Source organism: Macrotis lagotis, chromosome 3 (genome assembly GCF_037893015.1).
Source record: "Macrotis lagotis isolate mMagLag1 chromosome 3, bilby.v1.9.chrom.fasta, whole genome shotgun sequence".
Lineage (NCBI taxonomy): Eukaryota > Metazoa > Chordata > Mammalia > Peramelemorphia > Peramelidae > Macrotis > Macrotis lagotis.
The window spans coordinates 244,116,796-244,140,958 of NC_133660.1; the positions used below are offsets into that span (position 1 = coordinate 244,116,796).

A 24,163-nucleotide genomic window follows, 5' to 3' on the forward strand; every position below is an offset into this window, starting at 1 on the left:
CCATGGAGCAGCTAATTAAGAGCAGATGCAGGCCCTTGGTCTAATTAGCATCGTGCCCTAACCAGTCACAGACCATGAGGATGTTTATAGTCTTTTTTTAAGTATATGAAAATACATAGCAAATATGTTTTGAATTCAGGTCAAGAGATTATATTCATGCAACATAATTGCATTGTCCTGCCATTGGAAGGTCATGCTCTGTTCCATAGTTTTATTCATGGGAATGGGTTTGTGTTGGCAGGAAGCCATTGCGGAAGGTGATGGGAAAGGTAGTCATGTAAGTGAGACAGAACTGTGAACTTCTCTGGTTCTTCTGTGTTTACTTTATGGAGAATGTAGGGCTTCAGGAGCTGTTTGAAGAATGAGACATTTGTTAGACTAAGTGTAACCTTATATAAGGTATTCTATATATTAGGAACTTTGCATAGATGGTTTCATCCCTGGAATATACTTCCTCCTCATTCCATCTCTTAGAATTCCTATCCTCCTTCAGGATTAATTTGACTAACTACCTTTAAGGTCTTTCCTGATTTCCCCAGCTATTACTGCCTTTATCTCTATTTTGTATCTATCAATCTATCTCTCTATCTCTATTTTGTTGCTGTTGAATTGTTTCAATCATGTCTGGCTCTTTGTGATCCCATTTGAGGTTTCCCTGGCAAAGATACTAGAATGGCTTGCCATTTCCTTTTTGAATTCATTTTACAGATGAGAAACTGAGGCAAACTGTGACTTGTCCATGTTTACAGTTAGTAAGTATCTGAAGCCAGATTTGACCTTAGGAAGATGAGTCTTCTTAATCCCAAACCCAGCGGTCTGGTCTCCCCACTGTACCACCTAGCTACTCCATCTACCTATATCCACACATCTACTTGAAAGCCTCAAAAGTCTCCTACAATTTTAAATCTATGATTTGCTAATCTTGTTAGAGGGGTTAATTAAAATAGCTGGAGCAAAGGGTGGGTGGGTGGGGCTTGACCTTATGTGATGAGATCCAGGAGAAAGAGATGGAATCTTGGGTGGAGGGTGAAAGAGATATGAGAATCAAACCTAGATTTTAAATGCTTTGAGTCTAGATTTCTTGAGAGAATAATGGTACAATCCAAAGAAAGAGAGAAGTGACAGATTGACAGGGGAGGGGAGTAGGATGAGGTCAGTTTTGAACATGCTGAATTTAAGGTATTGGAAAGATGTCTATGTGTCATTCTCAGCTGAACCTCAGAAATACACATCTGGAAATTGTAATAAGAATATTGTCAGATGCTTTGGATGCTTTTCAATTGAATTAACTATTATTCACTAGCCATGAGATCTTCGCTAAGTTACTTAACTTTTCTGGGCTTCAGTTTCCTCACTTTGTAAGTCAAAGGCATTGGAGTAGATGACCTTTTGGAGCTGAGAGGGGAACATGGAAGAGCATGTGCCCCCTCCAGGGAGATCATTTCCCCACTTCCCAAAGTTTCAAGAGGAAACAATTATATGCAGTGCATCCTGTATACTTAAAAGTCCCTTCAAATGGTGATTTTGATTCAGAAGTCTGACTTTAGAGAGATCTTGAAATAACTTGGGGATATTTAGCCTAGAGAAGAAAAGAAAAATCTCTGCCTACTCAAAATACTCAAAAACTATCAAGTGAAAGTAAGAGTAGACTTGTTTTATTGGTTACAGAAGACAGAATTTGGAACATTAAGTAGAAGTGGTAAGGAGGAAAAATTTGACTTAATGTAAGAAATAGCACTTAGAGTTACCCCAAAAGAGGAAGGGGGTACTTCAGGTGATACTAGACTCCTCTACCATTGGGATCTTTAAGCAAGCTGAATAACTCCATGTCTATTACAAGGAATTTTTGTGTAGAGGATAGCCTGGATGGCTTATGAAGCCCCTTCCAACTTGGCAATTGCTATTTTCTGCACATGAAAAAGTATTGAAAGGAAGTGAGTCATTGGATTGTATAGAGTGTGTCTGGATGGTTTGCATTTGAATGATGATAATAATAATAGTCATTTATATAATACTTTAAGTTTTGTACAGAACTTCTCTTAATTGATCTTCACAATAACTCTGGGATCCATGTGCCATTTATTATCTCCATTTTATAGGTGAAAGAATGGAGACAAAAAGATTAAATGACTTGCCTTATTTTTTAAAAATCTGACACCAGATTTGAATTCCTGACTTACTGTATCACCTAGCTACCTGTAAAATAATCCTTAAATTGTAGAAGTCTTTAAAGTGATCATAAATGTATGTTTGTTTTGAGAAAAGGAATCAGTGTGGTATGTTCTGAGAAGAGAGAGAGAGAGAGAGAATTTCAGAGTTTATGATAGAGCTCTTTCCACCTTATGGTAATGAACTGAATACATCAGATCTTGTGACCTGGCTTCTGTTGATTATTCTTTTCCTCCTCTCCCACCTCCAAACAACATATAACAATATGGAATGATCAATGATCATTATAAGACAGATTTGCTTTTGAGGTTTTTCTCTGATGGTAGAAATTTGAATCATGGAAATCTGAGTTATTCTAGGTATCTACTATGATCATACTGTGTGATAGAGTGTACTGATCATGAATGGAATTATATAGCTCTAGATATAGATAGATCTAGATATACATGGATAGATAGATGAAAGATAGATAGATAGATAGATGATAGATAGATTAGATAGATAGATAGATAGATAGATAGATAGATAGATAGATAGATGATTTGAAAGTTAATGAAGAAATAGCAGATTACCAAAGAAGGAAGTGTAGAGGGAAAAGAAAGAGGGACCAGGAGTAGAGTTTTATGAGATTCCTATGATGAGGAAGTTGACAATGGGAAGTCATCAAAAAAGGTAGGAATAGAATCAGCCATAGAAGTTTTGTTTTTCAAGCCAATAACCTGGATAAAGAGGACTATATAGATGGGGAAAAAAAAATAATGAGTGGTTTAAAGAGTATGATTTGACACAGAAAATGGTCTTGGAACACAGGCCTTGTCCATTGTTCTTTTTCCCCTGTCATTGTCCTCCATTTTCCTGTCTTTGTAGGTTGGTAGTGTTGGTGGTCATTATTGCTGTTCTATCTCAAGATTGCAGCTCACCTAATTTGTTTGTCAGTTCAGAAACGCTGATGCTAATGTAATGTCTACTTTGAAAACATGACTTCTCTATGTAATGAGATCATTAAAGGGGGGAAACTTGGCTGGACTTGAAAAGAATCATTTTTAATTGCACAAGACAGGTGCATATTTTTTAGAATATTTTCTAGGCTGTTGAACTTTATCATTATGTTGGTGGTTTGCACTGAGCAAGCAAAGTGTTATATTTTAATCAACTAGCCCTAGCACCTTAAGCCCCATTTAGATGCTATCTTGTGCTTTGCAAGGGTCATTAATCAATTAATTAATCAAGTCATTTATTAAGTATCTACTGTTAGCCAAGTGCTGTGCTAGGTGATGGGAATACAAATAGAAATAATGCAACTATTTCTACCCTAAAGGAATTCACATAAATGTCTGATGGCTTTTTCTGTGGAGCCATCTTTGTGGGAAGATGGACTTTAGAACTAACAAGATCAACTAATCTATCTCAAATTACACATAAGGAAACCCCATAGGGAAGATGTCTAAGCCAAGGCCACATGGACAGAACAATTAGCAAAGCTGGATTTTAAATTGAATTAACTATTACTCACTAGCCGTGAGATCTTAGCTAAGTTATTTAACTTCTCTGGGCTTCAGTTTCCTCACTTTGTAAATCAAAGAAAGGCATTGGATTAGATGACCTTTAAGCTCTGTACTATTCTTAATGTATGATCATCTGAGTTGGTAGCCTGGAGTAATTAATAACTCTAAAAGAAAGTCAAAAAATGTTCTTTCAGAGAGGCCAGAGAAGGTGAATCCCCCCCCCCCAAATAAAATATTAATGCTCAGATTCTGGAATTCCCTGAGTCTGTTCATTCACATTCCCAGTAGAAACTCCAATTTATCTTCTATTCTTCATCAAAAAGAGTAAGGATTCCCAACCTGGTGATGCCCTTTGCTCCCAGGGTGATGCTTTAATGAAGTTTGATTGGACAACATTTTCTTAACATGACTATGTGGTTATCCTGGTAGCAAACAATCCTTTTCTCCTAAGGCCCATTTACTCTTCAAGTCAGAGAAGAAATAATAATCGTGCTACTAATAATATGTCAGTTTTAATCAGCATCATCTAACATGATGAGAACTGAACCTTCTTCTGGCTAATACATTAGGTACCCTGGCTTTATCTCCTTCTGCTCAATTGATTTGCTCCCATTCAGCTGCTTGTCTCTTGTCATGCAAATTGTGGTATTTCTTCCCCTTTGACTGCAGAAGCTGAGATTGGGACTCAAATCCAGTCCAATTGACCAGCTGCTTTGTTTTCTCCTTCCCTTACCTCCTTTCTCTTCCCCCTTCCCCTTTTCCTGTTCTTTTTTCTGTCTTTCTTCTTGCCTCCCTTCTTCCTTTCCTCCTCTTCTTTCTTCACCTTCCCTATACTTTCTTTCTCTCCTTTTTCCTTCCCTTCCCTTTCCTCCTTTCTCTTATCCTACCCTTCCCTTTACCTCTCCTTTCTCATCTTCCCCCTTTCCTTCTTCCTCCATCCCTTTCCTCAATGCCTTTCTTCCCTTTTATCCTTCCCTATCTCCCCTTCCTCTTGCTACTCTCTTTACTTTGTTCTTTTGCCCCTGAGACTTTCCTCTTATTGTCCTGTTCTTATTGCTAATAATGCTAATAATAACTTGTGGAAGCGCAGAACCACAGAAACAGGCTAGAGAAGGGTCTTTCATAGACATAATTCCTTCTGAACTTGGAACTTGTATAGATATCAGATGATAACCCCAGGATCAGGGAAAGAAAATAAGAATTGCATATTTGGGAGAAATAAGCAGTGATGAATGTAGAAATATTTTACAGATCTCTGTGGGATTTCTGAGAGCATTTCAATTTAAAAAAAAATAGCAGAACTCAGGAAGCATCTATTTGTTTATTCCTGAAACCTGTTATGATTATATAATGAATGGCCCCAGAGATGACTATTGGATTGTTGGATGGCCAGATAAGGACTGGCAGTAGAGCTTCAACTCTGGCTGCTTTAGGAAAACAAATCCAAGTGCAGCTGCCAGGGTAGAATTCATTGGTAGGGCGGAAGAAGTTCATTAAATAAGCCTTCGTCTTCAGTAAATATACAGCCAGATTTCAGGGAACGTGACTTGATTTACCAGCGTGGTTGCCTGGATCTATCTTCTTTGGTCTGTTTTGCACAGCTGCTGGTTTCACTTTGCCAAGGTCTTGCTCAGAGACCTAGAATAGCTGCCACCTGTCATTCCTAGCAAGTTTAAACTCCATGTTCCAGACTTTCAATGACCTGACCCCACACTTCCACTAATCCTCAAAGGAAGTCTTTGCTTTGGCTAGGTAGATATCATAGACCCACATGACATTCTTATTCTCATCTCTGAGCCTTTGTTCATATTAGTCCATCACCTAAAATACCCTCTTTCCTTCTTTAATAATACCTAATGCCTCCTATTCCTTTCATAAGTCATTTCAAGTTCCCTGCGAACCCCCAACCCCCATCCTCAAGATTATGACTCAATATGCTAATTTGCAAGTGTAAATCAATCATAAAAGCTAAGATTCAGAGGTAGAAAGGACAAGAAGTCATTTACTCCAATCCTTTCATTTTACAGATGAGGAAAATTAGACCAAAATTAGTTAAAGCCTTGTCCAAGGTATCACTATTTTTAAGCAGCAACTGGAATTTAAATTCAGATCCTCTGATTCCAAAATCCAGCACTTATTTTGCTTTATCATCTCTTCAGAAAAGTGTTTCAAGTGTTTTTCTCTTAATACCATAAATTTCTCAATATGAATAATAATGCCACTTTAGCTTTTCAAATCACTTTGAGACAGAATTGTGTGATCTGTCGCTGCTTCTAAAGGACATTCTCAAAGAGGGGTGTTTCAAACAATAATAGCACTGTTGGAATAAGTGCATAGCCTCCCAAGGGGATTGACTACTTTGAAAGGAATGACTCTATTATGTTTATCAAAAAACTCAATATTTTATAGTCAAAACTCATAAAATCATAGGATTTCATTTTTGGAAGGAACATTAAAATTTAAGAATAAGAATATTTGAGAGATTCTTCTCTTTAAATTTTTATTTATTTATGGAAGTAGGGTTAAATGACTTGCCCAAGGTCACACACCTAAGCAATTATTAAGTGTCTCAGGCCAGATTTGAACTCAAAGTCCTCCTGACTCCAGGGCTGGTGTTCTATCCACTACACCACCCAGCTGCCCCTCTCTCAAATATTCTTAACAAGGGGTCACCCAAATTCTGCTTAAAGAGATCCTGAGCTAAGGGACTCAGACTGTGGTGTGATGGGTGCTGGATTTAAAATCATAGGACTTGAGTAGAAGGTTCATCTTCATCATTTGTTTTTCCTCAGCCAAATCACCTGACTTCTGAGCCTCAGCTTCCCCATTGATAAATTGAGTAAATTTTATTAGATGGTTTCAGAAGCTTCTTCCAGACCTAAACATCTTTTCCTACAATCTCCAAGATGAGATCAAGGCAGCCCATTCTACTTAAATTGAATTTTGCCTAGTCTTAGAAAGTACTTACTACATATAAGCCATCATGTTTACAAAAACAAAAATCAGACCATCTCTGTCCTCAAGAAGTTTACAATCTACTGGCAGAATAAAGAACATTATTAAGTATATGCAAAATAATTGGAATAAGGAGCACACATAGTAAACTGAGGGAATTGATAAAGAGTTCTTGGTGGACATAATATAATACTTTATCTGAGCTATGAAGGAAGCTTTTAAGCATTCTAAGGAGGGGGCGTTCTATGCAAAGATATTAATATAGGAGATGGAATGCTACAATCTGGGAAGGGGTAGTAGGTTATTTTGTTGGCTAGATCGAATTGCCAGTATGGAGTTAAAATTTAAATACACTCTATCAATTCCTTCAATTTTTAAAATTTCTTAATTCCTCTAATTCCTTAAATTTTTCAATTTAATACAGTTCAATAAATTCATGTATGCCAACGGCTATGTATAAGAATGGTACTGGAAACTGGGGTTACATCATAGTCCTTACCTTCAAGGTGTGACCAGAATGATGACCTCCATTATCCTGTACCCTCAGCCTCTCTTGGAGGCCTCTCCTTTTTAGCTGCCTAGTTACACAATTGTGTTATCTTGATTTTGAGATACAAAAACATCCTCAGGAGTTAGTTTTCTTCCCAATGAAACAGTTGGAACATTTGAAGGGCTCTTATATGGAAAAGGGACTGGATTTTTTGCTTTGACTCAGAAGACAGAACTCAGGGAAGGAAGTGGATGGAAACTGTTGAGAGACAGAATTGGATTCAATGTAAGGAAGACTTCTGTATAACTCCAGGAGTAGAATGGATTTGGGAAATGATAAGTTCTCCCTCAATGAAGGTATGTCAGAGATTTTGTAAATGGAATTCTTGGTCAGAAATTGATCCAACTCAATGACCTCCAAGGCTGCTCTCACTTGTGAAAGGCTGTGATTTTTTGAAAGGACTTCCAATTCAATAGTGCGTAAGACATATATGTTAGCTTCACAACAAGAACTGGTTCTATTGTCTTCTCCTAAGGTAGTGAACATTATTAGAATAAAAATGCACAGCTTCCAAGATGATTACTTTTAAAGGTATAACATTTATTTCGAATGATTTAATCTCTTTTTTGTCAAATATCAGCCTTTTTTCTTACATTGAGCCTCAATCTTTCTGTACAACAAGGGATCTTGATGTCATTAACCTCACTTTTTCTATGAGAGCAGCTAAGTGGTGCAGTGAATAGAGCACTGGACTTGGAATCAGGAAAACAACTGGCCTTAGATATTTACTAGCCATGTGATCCTGGGCAAGTAAGTCACTTAACTCTGTTTGCCTCAGTTTCCTCATCTGTAAATGAGGTGGAGAATGAAATGATAAACCATTTTGTTATCTTTTCCAAGAAATTCAATCACTAAGAGTTGGATATGATGAAAACAACAGAATAACAAAATGTTATTCTATAGATAAAACTGTGACCAAAAGAAACTGAATCCAGGAAATTATGGTTATCTAGACAGAAAATCAAAGAGTTGGAATTTGCTTTTGATTTTGGGCTTCTGTTCACAATCTGGGAGGTCCTGGGATCACTCTTTCTTGCCCTCTTCTTATGAAGTATTCCCTCCAGTATATGGGAGGGAAAGGGAAGCATTGAATACTGTGTATTCATTTTCTAAAATTTCCTTAATGTTGACCATAAACTGCAGCAGAGAAAATGAACAAATGAATAAGAAGTATTAAGTGCTTATTCTGTACTAGTCAGGTTGGAAGTACAAATAAAGAATGTGAGGTGATCCCTGCCCCCTTAGAACTTTTAGTCTTATGGTGTCATAGTTTAATATGTGAAGGCAGTACATTTAAGGGAATAGTAGGCAGTGAGGGTGTTTTAGACTGAGAAATAGCAATGAGAGTGAATGGAGACATAGAGTGATTGAATGACATGTTCTTTCAAGCATTGGAAATATTGATTTACTAGAATTAGAGATGGAAAGTGTCTGTGTGTGTGTGTGTGTGTGTGTGTGTGTGTATGTGCTGTACACAAAGGAAATATAGGCAGTAGAATGGCCAAAAGACATTCAGAGAATAGAAGCAGGATGGGATTGGCTGGCAAACTGTGTGACCTTGGGCAAGTCACTTAACCCCACTGCCTTTCCAAAAAAACCTCCAAAATAAAACAAAACAAAAAAAATTGTAATCTTCCTAAGCAACTTCCTGAGGGCAGTGAATGCCAAATCTATTCTTGTACATCTCTGAATATTCAGGTGGCTCTGAGATGTCAATGATGTGGCTACTTGCCCCACTGGTGGAGATTGCAGTCATTCATGATACTAATCTACATATTTTCATCTATCCTTCAAAAATCTACTCAGTGCACTATGGGACCTGCCTCTTTTTTTAAAGATTTTGTAGATACAGGGGCAACTAGGTGGCGCAGTGGATAGAGCACCAGTGCTGGAGTCAGGAGTACCTGAGTTCAAATCCGGCTTCAGACACTTAATAATTACCTAGCTGCGTGGCCTTGGGCAAGTCACTTAACCCCATTTCCTTGCAAAAAAAAAGATTTTGTAGATACCAATGCCACATTTAGAGTGCTCAATCTGTCTTTTCTGCTCCTCTTCTCTCCACTTTCCTTCCTCCCTCAGCTGTTTTTTTCTTCTCCTCCTCCTCCTTCTTCTCCTCCTCCTTCTCCTCCTCTTCCTCCTCTTCCTCTTCCTCCTTTTCTCCCCTCTTCTCTCTGTTTCTTTATCTCTCTATCTTTCTGTCTCTTTCTCTCTCTCTCTCTTTCCCTCATCTCTCTCCCCTTCTTCATTTTGCCAATCACATATATCCTCAATGATGCTATTTATACTATTTCTATTCTTAGAATCAACATCTTTCCCCAGAATGCATACTTGCAGTGTCTTTTGAGATGGTTGAAATATTTTATTTTTGAGAGATTCTATTTTGTGATTTGTAAACATATAGTAACAATAGGGGGATGGAATACTGGTGTCATTAGAGATAGAGTTTTGCATTGGGGAGAAGCTTAGGATTTTTGAAAGATTTTTTTTTTTATGATCCAGCTCATATTATTTAGCTCAGGGTCCAGCTTAATCCCTGAACAAGATATTGTTAGATGAACTCAGTGGGTTGCCTCTGCATTTGGCATGTTGTTGCCTGGGTAACATGCAAGGTAACTAATGGGTATTTAATAAACATCCATTGAGTTGAATTTATTGAATTAGTTAATGGTTATTGAATGAATAATTTTTTCACAATAATCCTATATCATGCATGGACATCATGCATATTGTTATCACTTTTTTTACAGTTAAGAAAACTCATCCTCAGAGAGGTTATCTAATTTATTATCATAGTTCTATAGATTTGGAACAGGAAGGCAGGCAAAAGGTCAAAAAGTCCACCCATGCTCCCATTTATAGAACTGAAGCCCAAAGAGGTTAGGTGACTTACCCAAGTTCACACAGGTCATAGGTGGCAGAGATGATATTTCTAATTCCTTGTAGAGTGAAGACCATAAGCTAAATCTTACCACAAATGGGGATTTCAGAGAAGTTTTCAGACTCTAAGAAGTAGAATAAAATAAAAAGTCTCCCTTCTTCACAAAATGTAAAATAGAATACCTTGTTCTATCTCATATTGAGTCCTAATTTCAGCCTAATTGAAATTTGAACCTACTCAAAACAGCAAGAAAAGCCAGATAGACTCTAGGCAGGGGATAGTTCACACTGAGCATGGTTGAGAACAGATGGTAGAAGGGAGAGACCTGTGGGAGGCAACTCAGATCTGTGAATAAGCTCATGGTCCATAATAACATTGACTTAGAACCTTCCGTCTGAGACACACTGGGCCCCTGGTAGGTCACTAATTGAGTTCTTCAGTCCCTGCAGGATGTTCTTGTGAAGAGTTTTCACAGAAGCTAGTAAAATGCAGAAGAAGACAGAGAGAGAAGTGATGACCTATGGTCACCCTGAGGGGAGGTATGTCAGAGCTTGAAACAGTGTTTATGGCTTGCTCTTCTTCATAATGGCCTCTGTGGACCTTGATGGACAGCCGTGCCTGAGACATCTCCTGGGGAAGGGGATGGGGGTAGAGAAGAATATGAACGAATGCACAATACATATAGTTATCTATGTATATATGCATAGAACAGAAATTATATTTATAACTAAAGACTAGGTATTTACAGATTCTTCTAATTCTTTATGATACACATGTAAGTGCACATACACAGATATGTTTTTTAACTCCAAGTAGAGGGCATTTCTCTCTCACATTCTCTCTCTCCTCTCCCCTCTCCTGTCTCTATCTCTTTCTCCTTTCAGGCTCTCTGTTTATCTCTCCCTCCTCTCCTATTTCTTTCTCTCTGTATTTCTCTCTCTTCATTTCCTTCTTCCCTACCTCCCTCTCTTCCTCCTTGTTTCTCTCTGCCTCTCTCTGTCTCTCTGTCTCTCTCTGTCTCTATGTCTCTGTCTCTCTCTCTCTGATTCTATCTTTTGTTTTCTGTCTCTCTGTATCTGTGTGTGTGTGTGTCTGTCTCTCTGTCTCTATGTTTCTGTCTCTCTGCCTCTCTAAGGGTCTCTCTCTCTTTCTCTCTCTCTCTCTGCTTCTCTATCTCTCTTGTTTTCTGTCTCTCTGTGCTGTGTCTGTCTATCCATCTGTCTATGTCTGTGTCTGTCTGTCTGTCTGTCTGTCTGTCTGTCTGTCTCTCTCTCTCTCTCTCTCTCACACACACACACACACACACACACACAGACAAAACAAAGCTGTCCCAGACTTGTCTACTTCCTTCCTTTCTCATTATTCCTCTCTCCACTCTTTATGGAGCAGTGATGCTCCATCATATTCATCTTGTAGAATCCCTGATTTTCTTCAAGATTCAGTTCATCTTTTTTTTTATTATATTATAAAAATGCTTGTTTTATCCCATAATTTAAAAAGAAAAGAAAAAAGGTGAAAAAACATGGAGTTTAGGCTTTTGCCTCCAGTTTCTAAGCTGCCCCCCCCCCAAAGTGCCTTGCATCTTCTTTGACTGTCCAGAGTTAAAGTACATTTCCAGGGCAACTATACCATGTAATGAATACAAAGATGGCCCTGGAATAAGGAAGACCTCATTTAAAATCCTGCTGCTGATGCCTCCTTGCTGTCTGATCTTGAACACTTAATTCTCAAAGGTTGTTTTCAAAAAGGTCCACATGTCGCCTTTCCCCTTCCAATGGAAGTTCTCCAGGATCAAGGCCTTTTTATTTTTATTTATGTCCCTAGCACCCAGCATAGCAGTGACAGAGTAAGTAATTCAGAAATGCCTGTCATTGAACTAATTGGGAGTTCCAACCTGGCTGGAGATGTTGGGATCAGACTGAAAGTAAGGTCTTTGGACTTCTAATTGTGAAAGGTCAGAAACAAAAGGGGGACCAATAGACTTCAATATTAGAGACTGAAATCCTTAGGGGACTTCCACATCAGAGTCTGAAAAAGCCTTTCTTCATAGACTGAGTAGTTATTTTTTAGTGAAGCTGAAATGACTGAATGAAACATGGAACAGATCAAAGTCTGCCAAGGAGAATGGAGCATGTTTGCCACAGCACATTACCATTTCTGTTTCCATTTTAGTGCTCAAATGACTGGCATCTAGGTGGAATAGTGTATAGGGAGCAATGGTCCTAGAGTGAAGAAACCCTGAATTCAAATCCAACCTCAGATGCTACCTGCATGATCCTAGGCCAGTCTATTAAACTCTGCTTCAATTTCTTCAATGGTAAAATGGAGATATTCAGAGCTCTTCTCTTCCATGGTTATTGTGAGAATCAAATGAGATAACATTTATAAGCTCAGTGTGTGACATATATACCCTATGTAGGTCCTATGTAAATGCTTTTTCTCTTAATAGCTATCTGCTACTTACCTATAACCCTGTAATATATAATGACATCACCCTTCCAAAGAATCAGGAAAGATGATGTCCTGGACTATGAGGCATTTGACTGCAAAACTAGGGGCTCCTCCGAAGTGTCTTTTTAAAAAAGGATTATAATGATCTAAACAAAGGTGACCCCTCCCCCTAGGCCTTTATATATGAAATTTAATTGATCTCATTGGTGGAATTAGAATTTGATGCATGGTTCAACCCGAGGCATAGTCATGATAGGTTCAATGTCAGTATGGCAAGAAGTCTAACCCAGAGATCTGGGCTGAGTAATGGGTTATTTTCTAATAAAATTATAATAATCTTATAATTATACCAAAAATGCTTGTCAATTTTGCAGATGTCACAAAATTTTGGAGGAGATACCTAATGTTGGATTGGAGAGTCAGGAAATGTCTATAGTGTGTTAAGTGCTGTAGATTGAAAGACAAAATGAAATAATTAGTCCTTGCCTGGAGGAATTTATAGGATCATGTTAGGAATAAATGTAGCCTGCATGTCTGCATATATGTATATATGTACATGGATGTTTGTGTCATATATATGTATTTATGCATGTGTATATATCTGTATATATAATCAATACATATATGCATATTTTGAATATATAAGGTACAAGTGGGGGAAATTATAAAATGTTCTGTGGAAGAGGTTATGCTTGAGATGAAACTTGAAGAGATCTAGGAAATCCAGGAGAGGCAATGAGTGCAATGACAAGCAAATTTAGGCTTCCTTAAAGGAAAACTTTATCATCATCATTATCATCATCATCATCATCATCATCACCATCATCATCGTCAACATCATTGCCACTCTTAAAAATAATAATTGTTAGGGTGGCTAGGTGGCGTAGTGTATAAAGCACCGGCCCTGGAGTCTGGAGTACCTGGGTTCAAATCCGGTCTCAGACACTTAATAATTACCTAGCTGTGTGGCACTGGGCAAGCCGCTTAACACCATTTGCCTTGCAAAATAATAATAATAATAATTGTTAATGTAATGTTTTAAGGTTTACAAAGTGCTTTATATACAGGTATCTTATATGAATCTCATAGCTGCTCCTACAAAACTGGGACTATTTTTATCCTCATTTCTCAGATGAGGAAGCTGAGGCTGAGAGAGGTTAAGTGACTTATTTACCCATGGTCACGTGGTTACTAAGTGCCTGAGTTAGAACTGGGACTTAGAGCTTCTTGACTTCAAGTCTAACACTCTCCCCTGAACTGTCTAACAGAGTTAGCCAGAAGTGTAATGGGATGTTCTAAAAAGAAGGTTTGAGTTCCAGATTAGACTGACTTGTTGGCTTTCAGGTAGAGAAAGAGGCTTCTTATTCAAATATGAATTAAACTAGAAGGAATCTGGGGTCTCTTCTAAGATCTTGTGATTTTTTTTAAATGAAAAAAAAAGTGGAAGCTTAAAAAAAAAACCCAATAAAAATCCCCCAATACCAACTATTGGCTGTATTGACAACTTGCCTTAGATTTTGAAGGAAAAGAACAGTCTTATATTTAGATCAATTCTATATAGCCAAGAGGTTAATTTTGCAGAACCCTAGTTGATTGTGTGTGTGTGTGTGTGTGTGTGTGTGAAAGAGAGAGAGAGTGACAGAGAGAGAAACAGAGAGACAGAGAGAGAAAGAGAGACAGTGAGAGAGAGAGACAGAGAGAGAGAGAGAGGAGGCAGGAGACAGAGGGATCTGAAACTTTTAAATTGAAGGAAGAGGACGGCAGCTCCTGCTGGGACTGAGACTGCTAGTTAAGACAGTTATAGACTGGCTGCTGCTTCATCTCCTCAGACTAAGCTGTATTTGGTTTTAAAATGTAATCATTTGCCATTTGGAAGTCTGGGCAAGGTGATGAACCTGACTTTGAATCTCAAGAAGATATTCTGACATATTTCTAATGCAAATGCTGACAGATACCAAGGATGTGTTTATTTGGTTTTTATTAACTGGCTCCTCTCTTTGTTACAAGAGAAGACTTGCTGAGGAGAAGAGGTGAAAGGCTTATTTCCCTATAATTGTTCTGTAAAAACAAAAAACATTTTAATGAAAGTTTTTAAAATTAAGCGATTCAAAAAGAAAGGAAATTCTGTGAGTTTTTTTAGTTGTTATCCTTAGGGAGAAGTAGTATCTAAAAGAAAAAAAGGGGATTGCTAGTCCTGGGAATTTGTAGGAAGCCTTAAATGATAATGTTAAAACAGAGGCAAAGTACTCTAGCTTAGAATTGCTTACACATGTGATATGGGTAACAACAATATCATACATTACCTTATGGGAAGGATTGGCTTTTTTGACTTTCAACTATGGTCCCACAGACTTTTTCAAAGCATTGACCTTCCTAAGAGATGAGAAAGGAGACCTTCTTTCTGAAATGCAAAAAATAGCCACCATGGTATCAGTACTAGTAGAGTGGGTTGGCATTTGGGGTTTAGAATATTTGGCACTCTGGATTTAGAGAGCTTGAAAAGTGAAAAATGAACTGCTTTAATAGATTGAAGATACTAACATTCTTACCAGAGGGAAGCATTAAGGATAGGTGTGTTTGAAATGGGAAAAAGTTCACAGCCTGGAAATTACGGTGATGTGCCCCACTCGACAACTTAGGATCTTCAAGACTTAGCGTAAATATCTGAGCCTCAGTTTCCTCCTTTGTAAAAAATGAGAGGGTTTTTCCATTTGATTGCAAAAGACCCCTGCTATAACTTTCTAAGAAGTAGTAGGAAGAGAGCTAGAGTTGAAATTTGGCTGATCCTTTGAGTGACCCTGGAAAGTCACTTTGTGTCTCAGTTTCTCTGTCTGTAAAACTGTGAAATTAGACTTGATGCTTTCTAAAGTCCCTTCCAGTTGTAAATCCTTCTGAGTTTCAGATGGATTTTCTAGTAAAGGAAGTTGCTAATGGGATACTTCTCATGCCCCCTTGTTGTCCTTGAATTCCTCCCTAGGTTTGCCTCCATTTCTTTGGCAGAGTACACCCTTGGCTAAATGAAAGCTAGCTATACCTCCAAGTTAAATTCTCTATTAAGAAGAAACATTTTTACCTCCTAGGAAAAATTGAGAGCAGTAGTTGTATATGTTTAGTTCATGTACTGCATATTTTGTAAATCCTCTTAAAAGGGCATTACTTTATTGTTGCCAACTGCTGGCTAATGCAGCTGCTGCCATGACAGATCCCGACCTAGGCCTGGCAGACAGATCTTTACAGAGCAGTGACCTACTGGGCCACTGTATGTAGAACGCAGATGAGCTGGCAGCGGCTGCAGGTGCTGCTGTGAGTACCAGGGTTTAACTCTTTCTAGGCTAGTGATGACTACTGTCTGGGGGAGCCCTGGCCTGGAAAAAATCACCCCCACACTCAAAATTAGAGGATGCCTGAAGCTCTTGGCTAATGCAAAGCCTAGAATCCACAGAAGTCACCATAGGGTTTATTAGGCGCAGTGATATTCTTCTAGTGATTTCCAGTCTCAGCTTGGAAGGAAAGAGTTAAATTTTATCTCTGACTGTAGCTAGGTTCCAGTATTCATTAGCTTTCAGACCCTTGGCTTTTGGGCTTTCTTTTTAATTCTTCTGATTAAAATTCTCTAGCTTCAAACTTCCCTTTGTTCTCCCTGTGTCTGGCGCATGCTTTCCTGTCAAAAGGGAGAATGGAGAATCCAGGCCCAGCATTGACTTCCAAGCTTTGACTAAGCCCAGGAAGTAGAGCCCAACTTAATGCAGAATTGTGGCTTGGGTCTTCAAGGCTGCAGGACCCACTTCATTACAGGGTCCTTTTGTCCCTTACCAGCCCCATGTCTAATCCTCCAGGGTAAGGCACTCTGTAGCTACATCTTGCTCTCCATCCCCTTTGGCCTCATCTTTCCCAGCTGGGGCACCAAACAGCATGTCTTAATATATTTAAAAAGCAAAGGACTCTTAAGTAGTAATGTAGGTACCTACAAACATTGGTTATGGAGAGAGTGTGGTATCATTTTATATCCCTGGGCCTCAGTTTCCTTATCTGTAACCTGAAAGTATTGAACTAGATGGTCTCCAAGGTGCTGAACATTTCTAACATTCTATCATTCTTTAATTATGACACTGGACTATCTTCATGTAATATAGTGAACCTTTATATGGTACTTGAAGGCTTACAAAGAGTTTTGCACATTTGTATATATTTTGATAGATAGGTAGTATTGAAGGGGTCTTCCATCTCTGCTGTAAGTTACTTTTTATGGTAAATTTTCAGACTGAGTCTAAAGCCAAGAGTAGAGAGACTGGATTGACTTAGAAGCAGTTGGCAGGGAGCCCAGGCTTGAGTCACTTCAACATCCAAGACTTCAATCTGAATCCTCTTGGCCCTTTGTTGGGGTTTACCAAAGGACAGAAAGAAATTGGGTATATTTCATCTGAGAAGGATTTCTGTGGAGATGAATCCTGGCTCAGGAAAGGAAACATATAAAAATGACTTAGGCCAGGGGAATTAACAGGGGGAAAAGGGTTGTGGGAGAGAAAGGAGTTCCAAATTGGAAAGGTGGTGCCGGATACGGAAAGTGAAGCAATATTTGCCAACCATCTGGGGGTAGAGACTACATTCACTATCAGGTAGACCCAAAAGGGAAAAAGGTGATTCACTGCCATGTTGTTGCACAAATATCCCCATTAAGAATATAAGCCAATGTTTTGGAAGCACTTTAAAAGAGAAGGGAATACTATCCTCTAAGGAAAAGATTGGGCAAAATTTAGGTGTTGCTTCTTAAGCTTCCCTCTAGGGATGGCCCATGAAAAAAATGTGTTTTAGTAAGTTCTCCAGCCCTTCCTTTAATGCTTCTCCTAATTCTTTCCTTTCTTCTGTCCAGTTCCCATATGCTTTGGCCACTTCCTAGGGCTGGATACCACACAATGTGTTTCACACAATGTTTTGCATATAATTGTTATTATTGAAAAATTACACATGGTTTGCAAGCCAAAAATGGCTTTAATTTTACGAAATACTTTTTAGAAAATCAGAAATTTTACAAAACCAACATTTCTTATTTTAAACTGCCTATGCCTACTATATTTTTGGTGCTTGCATCTTCAAAAAAATCAGTTTAATAATCCTCTGAGTAAATAGAACAAGAAGTTCCTAATGTTATATAGTTAATTCAATTGCGGTTGTTCGGCCATTTTTCAATTGTATTCTGCTCTTTGAGAGCCTGTTTGGAGTTTTCTTGGCAAAGAAAACTGCCAGGGATGCCTTGGCCTGGAGAAACACCTGCACCCCAAAACTGGAAAAGGGGTGAAGCTTTTGGAGAATGCAAAGGCTAGCATCCACAGAGTCTGGTGTAATTATTGTGGCTTATTGGTGTAAAGGAGTGGTTTGCTATTTCCTTCTCCAGCTCATCTCACTGATGAGATACAGGGGCAGACAAGCTTTAGTGACTTGCCCAGGGTCACACAACTAGTAAGTAAATAAGGATTTGAACTCAAGAAGTTGAGTCTTCCTGATTCCTAGTCCAGTGCTCTATCCACTGAGCCATCTAACTGGTCCTTTTCAAGCATCTCCTCTTTTACTATTTCATCACAGATGGGGTGCTGGAAGAGGCAATGAATGCTACCTTGAAAGTCCTCAACAGGAAGTCACAAAGCCTGAGATCTATTGCCTTAGCAATTAGAGCCATCCAAATTAGGGAGGGTAATAGATTTGGAGTTCAAATCCTGCCTCAGACATTTACTAACTGAAAGACTCTGGACAAGGGACTCAATTTTTGTCTCCTGGCTTTAGTTTTCTGTTTTACAAAATGGGGATAATAATATCATCCACCTCCCAACACTTCCCTGTTGAAAGGATTTAGTGAGATGATATGTGTAAAGCATTATGCAAACTTAAAAGTGTTTTATAAATGATGACTATTATTAGTAATAGGTAACAGTTCTTCTGTAGTATTGTAGGGAAATGATTTTCAGCTACACTTATCTACAATATTAAAGATGAAATCTCTGCTCAGAAGGCTAGACCTGTGAGTTTCCTTCTGAATCTTGAGCTCTGCAATTTCAGCTTAGCAGATAGGCTGACAGTGATTAGACTAGAATTATTAATTCCTAACTCTCGGTCTTTGGCTCTGTCTTTGGGACTTGGGGCTTCTCTTAGTTCTTTTGCTTTCCTGGGAAGGCTATGATCATTTCAGTAAATCTGTTTATCAGTAGAATTTGGGTGCTCTAATTTCCTGGAACATTGGTTGAGAGGAGAATAGCAAGATCAGGGAAGGATCCTGATAAATTATCTGTTTAACCTTCACACATATCTCTTCCCTTGTCCAAAATTTTCTCACCAGTCTATGACCAATGCTTTCTCCAAGACCTTCAGAAACACCACTTTTAGGATATCTAGATACCACACATATTTTCCACTTTGTGAGACTCTAGTGAACATCACGAAATCAGAGCTATTGAGGTTTTTGGACACCATTCAGGTAAACTCAAATCTCAGTCATGAACTTTTCCTCCAGCATTCCTGGGAAATGATCATCTAACATTTTCATGAAAACTTTGAGTGATGGGGACCCCCCTACTTGTCAAAGCAGCACATGAACTTGGGAATTGCTCTAATTAAGTAGTTTTTCTTTCTTACCAAACTGACCTCATTGCCACTGTGCTGACCTCATTGCTGCTGTGCTGACCTCATTGCCACTGTGGTGACCTCATTGCTGCTGTGCTGACCTCATTGCTTTATGCTATATGCTATATGTGAAATCTGAATAGTCTACTAGCACACTGTCAGGAAACTGAATTGTTTGCATTTAAATCATCTTAGAAAGATTCTGAAGATCACCTGGCAGAAGATACCAGACAGGGAGGTCCTTTCTCAAACTAAACTGCCAAGCAATCCAACATTACTACAGAGAATACAACTATGATGGGCTGGACATGTTCTTAGAATGCCAGATGTACTCTTGCCCAAAAAACAATTTTATGGAAAGCTCACACAGGGGAAGCGCTCACAAGGGAATCAGAAGAAGCAATACTGAGATACCCTGAAGGTCTCATTGAAGAAGTTTAGAATTGATTGTACAGCATGGGAGACACTGGCACATGACCACCCATCAGTGAGAGTGCTGCCCACTATGAGAAGGGCAGAATTGAAGCAGCTCAAAGGAAACGTGACATTCATAAGTTGAGAGTACCTACCCCAGGTGTTCACATGGACTATTTGTGTCCAACCTGTGGTAGAGCATTCTGAGCTCATATTGGTCTGATCAGCCACAGTTAGACACATTTGTCTCAAGCACGATGATGATGTCATTTTGGTCATTTTTGGATAATGAAGGACAAGAACCAACCAAGCAGTTTTCTTACTTTGAGCTGCTGCATTGCATCTACCCCAGAAACTCTGTCAGCAATCTTTCTGTGACCCACATTCTTTTACCTCCCATTGAACAGTAATCAAATCAATAAAACAATTGCTTCTGGAAGACTATGACCATAGAATGCTCCGAGGCACCATAGACCATTCCTGAGTACATCTTTTTCTTACCATTATCTCCCTATATGGGGTGCCTTCCCTAATGGTCTCTTTGGGGTCAGGTGGGGTGACCCTCAGCCACTTGACTGCTGCCCTTAAAATAAAACTGAAAACAGTAATGTTTGTGAAATTTTTTCTCCAGGCTAAGAAAACATCTTCATTATAAGATAATGATCACATGAATGAATGAATGAATTTAAGAAAAAAAGATTTATTGAGCACTCACTATAAAGCAGCCTTTAGCAAGGCAAACCTCAATAGAAAAGGGACATGGTCTATGCCTATGCCTATGGTCTGGCGCTCCTCTTGGTTATGCTCAAGACATCAAAGCTGTGGGATTTCTTTGGTGTTCAAATCCCTCCCACTTACTCAGATCACATGTATTATTTTGTAAGTTAGTACCCGAACCTCAGAGAGATTGAATGACTTGCTCATGGCCAAATAACTGGTAGCTTCAGAGATTGGATTTGATACCAGATTTTTCTCCAAGCCCAGTATTCTATCCATGGCAATACAATGTATCCCCATACTTTCTCAAACTGCAATTTCTAAAATACTTTTCACAGAGGTCTCCTGAAAACAAATAGACAACTAAAACATCTCATGGAAATGGGTGATCTATTGTTATCCTCAAATTCTGTCACCTGGGGTAGTGCACATCTAAGAAATACTCCTCATACTATATATATTGGCCAGGGAATGAATTGTTTTGGTGATAATATGAAAGTATTGTTTTATTCACACATTTAAAAAAATGTCCCTTTGGCAAATAAGGATTTCACTAGGAAAGAGTAATGTGTTTGCTAAACTCTATTTCAAAGGTGGTAATTATTTAGACTCTCTCCTCTCTCCCTCCTCCTTAAATAAGGTAAAATGAACAGCTGCAGTCACTGGCCCTGGTGCCTATACAGATTTTGTATGTTCAGAAGCAATTAATCATTGACTTGAGAGGGAATTTCTCCAAGTAAAAGGTGAATGCTCTTCCTGAACTTATGACCCTAAAGCCACAAAGAGAAATGGGAAATTCCCCTCCTGAGTTGTTCGGTTATACTCTTTTCAACCTTTTTCCAGAACTCTAACACACTTCCAATCCATATCATCCACCACAGTGTTTCATATTGACTGAAAAAAAAAAACAGATCAATGTCACCGTCCCTGCCCTCCCACTCTTGAAGTTCAATGTGATCATGGCATACCCATCCATTGAGCAAGGCTCTCACTGTTCCATTAGACTTTTTCTTCTATTAATACTCCATTGGAAAGATCCTGACATACCATGGGCGAGCACTAAGACTGGAAGAAATTTTTCCTTTGTTCCAGAGTGAATTTTGACAGGCATTATGTCATAGTGTCCTACAGTCTGGAATTCTGGATTCAATCCATCCTTGGATTCTTACTGTGACAAAAGCAAGTCATTTGCCCTTGGGTTCTCTGAACTTTTGTTGCTCAGTTGTTTTTCAGTCATGTCCAACTCTTTGTGACCACATTTTGGGTTCACTTGTCAATGGTTTGCCATTTCCTTCTACAGAAGAGTAAACTAAGGCAAACAGCATTAAGTGATTTGTCCAGGGCCTCACAGTAAGTGTCTGAGGTCAGATTTGAACCCAGGAGAATGAATCTTCTTGAGTCCAGACCCAGAGCTCTATTCATTGTGCCACCTAGTTTATCCAGTTCTCTAAACCTACGTTTCTTTTTCAGCAAAATGATTATCAATCAATACACATAGGCATTAGAGATACAAAGATAAAAGTAAAAGTATATTACCTCAAAGAGCTTACATTCAATTGCAGAGATCCTCTTGGATATTTAAGTATGTTATTAAATTCAATAATTCAATAAATATTTATTTAGCCAATACTATGTGCTAGACACTTTACTAAATATGAGGGATACAACTAAGAAATAAAAAGACATTCTTTGCTCTCATGAAGCTTACAATCTAAAGGAGAAAGATAAAAGCACAAAAGGTGCAAAGAAGAGAGGAAGGTGCAAGAAGGAAGAATGAGCACCACACCTGGGGATATGAGATATATAGAGTAAAAGGAAAGCTAAACTCTTAATGATAGAGAATGGATACTTGCTTGTTGAGTTCCGAAAGTTCAGAGGTCCCTATAATGGAAGGCATTGGGAGGCATTTACTTTTCCCCCAGTCTTCTAGTAGAGAGAGACAACTGTGAGGATCTTGGTAAGGTGTTGGATATCAAAAACTGAGCCAATTAGCATGATTATGAGAATTAAAAATGATCAGTTTATCCTGGAGGGGGGCAGAGGCATGATATTCCTTCTTGTTGAAACAAGAAAAACTATGGTTATAATAATGTTTGTCCTTTATTCTCCAAGAGCATGACATTGGGGAGGTGATGCCATGACATGCATGTGAATTAGATTTGAGTGAGAGGGAGTTGTGCTAAATCACCAGCCTCGCTTTCTTCTCCAGAGTCATCTGAGTCCAGTGGTCAGATTTGAATTAGGATGATTGGAGATGGCCCTGGATGTGAGGCAAGAGTTAAATGACTTGCCTAAAGTCACACAGCCACTAAGAGAGAGGTGTCTAAGGTTGGATTTGAACTCCCATCCTCCTGACTCCAAGACCAGTGCTCTAGCCATTGTGCCACCTAGCTCCCAAAAGCTGCTGTTAGAGAATGAAGAGAAACTAGGAGGCACAAGGTAATACAAAATAATTCTAGGACAGTAGAATCTGTAGGGGTCAAGAAAATCATCATGTCTTAAAGGAAGATAGCAATTCTAAGAAGTGGTGATGATGAAAGGGTATTCCAGAGAGGAATAATACCTATGACACCAATATCAAGAGTGTTGTGAGGATCAAATGAGATAAAAAAATGCAATGCAGATTTTGTTGTTATTATTGCTTTTGCAAGGCAATGGTGTTAACAAGCTTCAAATATGGCACTCTTTTTCCACTTTGTCTCATTGCCTTTCAATGAAGACTATTTACATTGAACTTGGTCCATTAGAAATGTCTGTCCTTGGCTCCTTTATTTGACAAGTTATGATTGAGGGGTATTCCATCCAACATGACTGCTTGCACGGGTTCTGGGTTTAACAGACAAAGAAGATGCAATGGGTTGAGGCTCTTTCATTGTGTCCATCAGCATAATGTGATGCTCTTCCAGGGATTTCTAGGCCTCTTGTAATTGGCTTAAAAATTGAGAAATTAATGTAGTGGAACCTTCTTGAAGGGGCCATAAATAAAAGATGGAGAATCCAAAGATTGAAATGTACCTGCAGTTATGTTAATTATGATTAATTGTCACTCTTAGAGGTTTTTGAAGGAACTAGTTATTAACCATGAACCATAATTACTGTACTCCAGTGAAAATACATAGTGCTAATGACAGAGCAGGCTTTTGGTTATCACAGTACATTTTGAACATTGAATTGATCATTATTTGACATGTTGGAAGAAAATGAAAATCAATCCAATTTGATTGTACCGACTTTTTTTTAAGTGCTGAATATGACTGTTAGACAGAGGTAGAAGGTTTGAAAGGGACTATCATCTCAACCCCAGGAGAGAAAGAAGGTTTATTTAGGTCAATTGAATAATGCCATTGTGATGGTCCGCATAAAAGCAGGAATTCAAACCCAAGTCTCTGGCTCAAGACCCAGTGTTCACTATGCCACCATAAGCAAAGGGGGGAAAATGATACCAGGTGGTTCAGAGGATGACCTGAGGAGGTCTCCCCCCAAATAAGACTGTGGTCTTTTAGACTTTTGTATACCTTTGTATGTATCTAGGATGATGACCAATCCTTAGTAGATACTTAATAAATGCATACTGAATTAAACTGAATTTATTTGAACTTTCAAGATCCTCCAGGCAAATCTCTAAGTCTATGAATTCCAAAGTAACTGTTCATCTGTACTGGTAGATTCCATATAAGGAAGATTCCATATACATTTCCATATAAGGAAGTTCCTCACACCAATGAAATTATAGGTCCAAACCAAACCCCCACCCCATATTATTTCTTCCTTCAAATGCATAAAAAAAATCTCCTTCAGTGAGGGAGATGTAAAGATTATTGAGATATGGTTCCCATTGTAGAGACTTCTATACTCTTTAAGTGAACATTTAGAAAGGAAAATGGTTCCAAAGAGTAGCAAACCTTCATCATA

At 38.6% G+C, this 24,163-nt stretch overlaps 1 long non-coding RNA gene across 2 annotated transcripts in view; it reads right to left on the bottom strand.

Moving 5' to 3' along the window:
* The window catches only part of LOC141516509 (uncharacterized), a 32,175-nt gene extending 10,762 nt beyond the window's left edge, over nt 1-21,413 (bottom strand). Inside the window, exons 1-3 of one of the 2 annotated variants that reach the window (XR_012476716.1) lie at nt 21,220-21,413; nt 14,812-14,909; nt 7,129-7,377 (exon numbers count right to left, since the gene is read on the bottom strand). This is a non-coding gene — a long non-coding RNA (uncharacterized LOC141516509). The remainder of the gene's footprint in view (nt 1-7,128; nt 7,378-14,811; nt 14,910-21,219) is intronic. The other variant, XR_012476715.1, reaches the window with a different exon arrangement.
* Nucleotides 21,414-24,163: the final 2,750 nt, after the last annotated feature.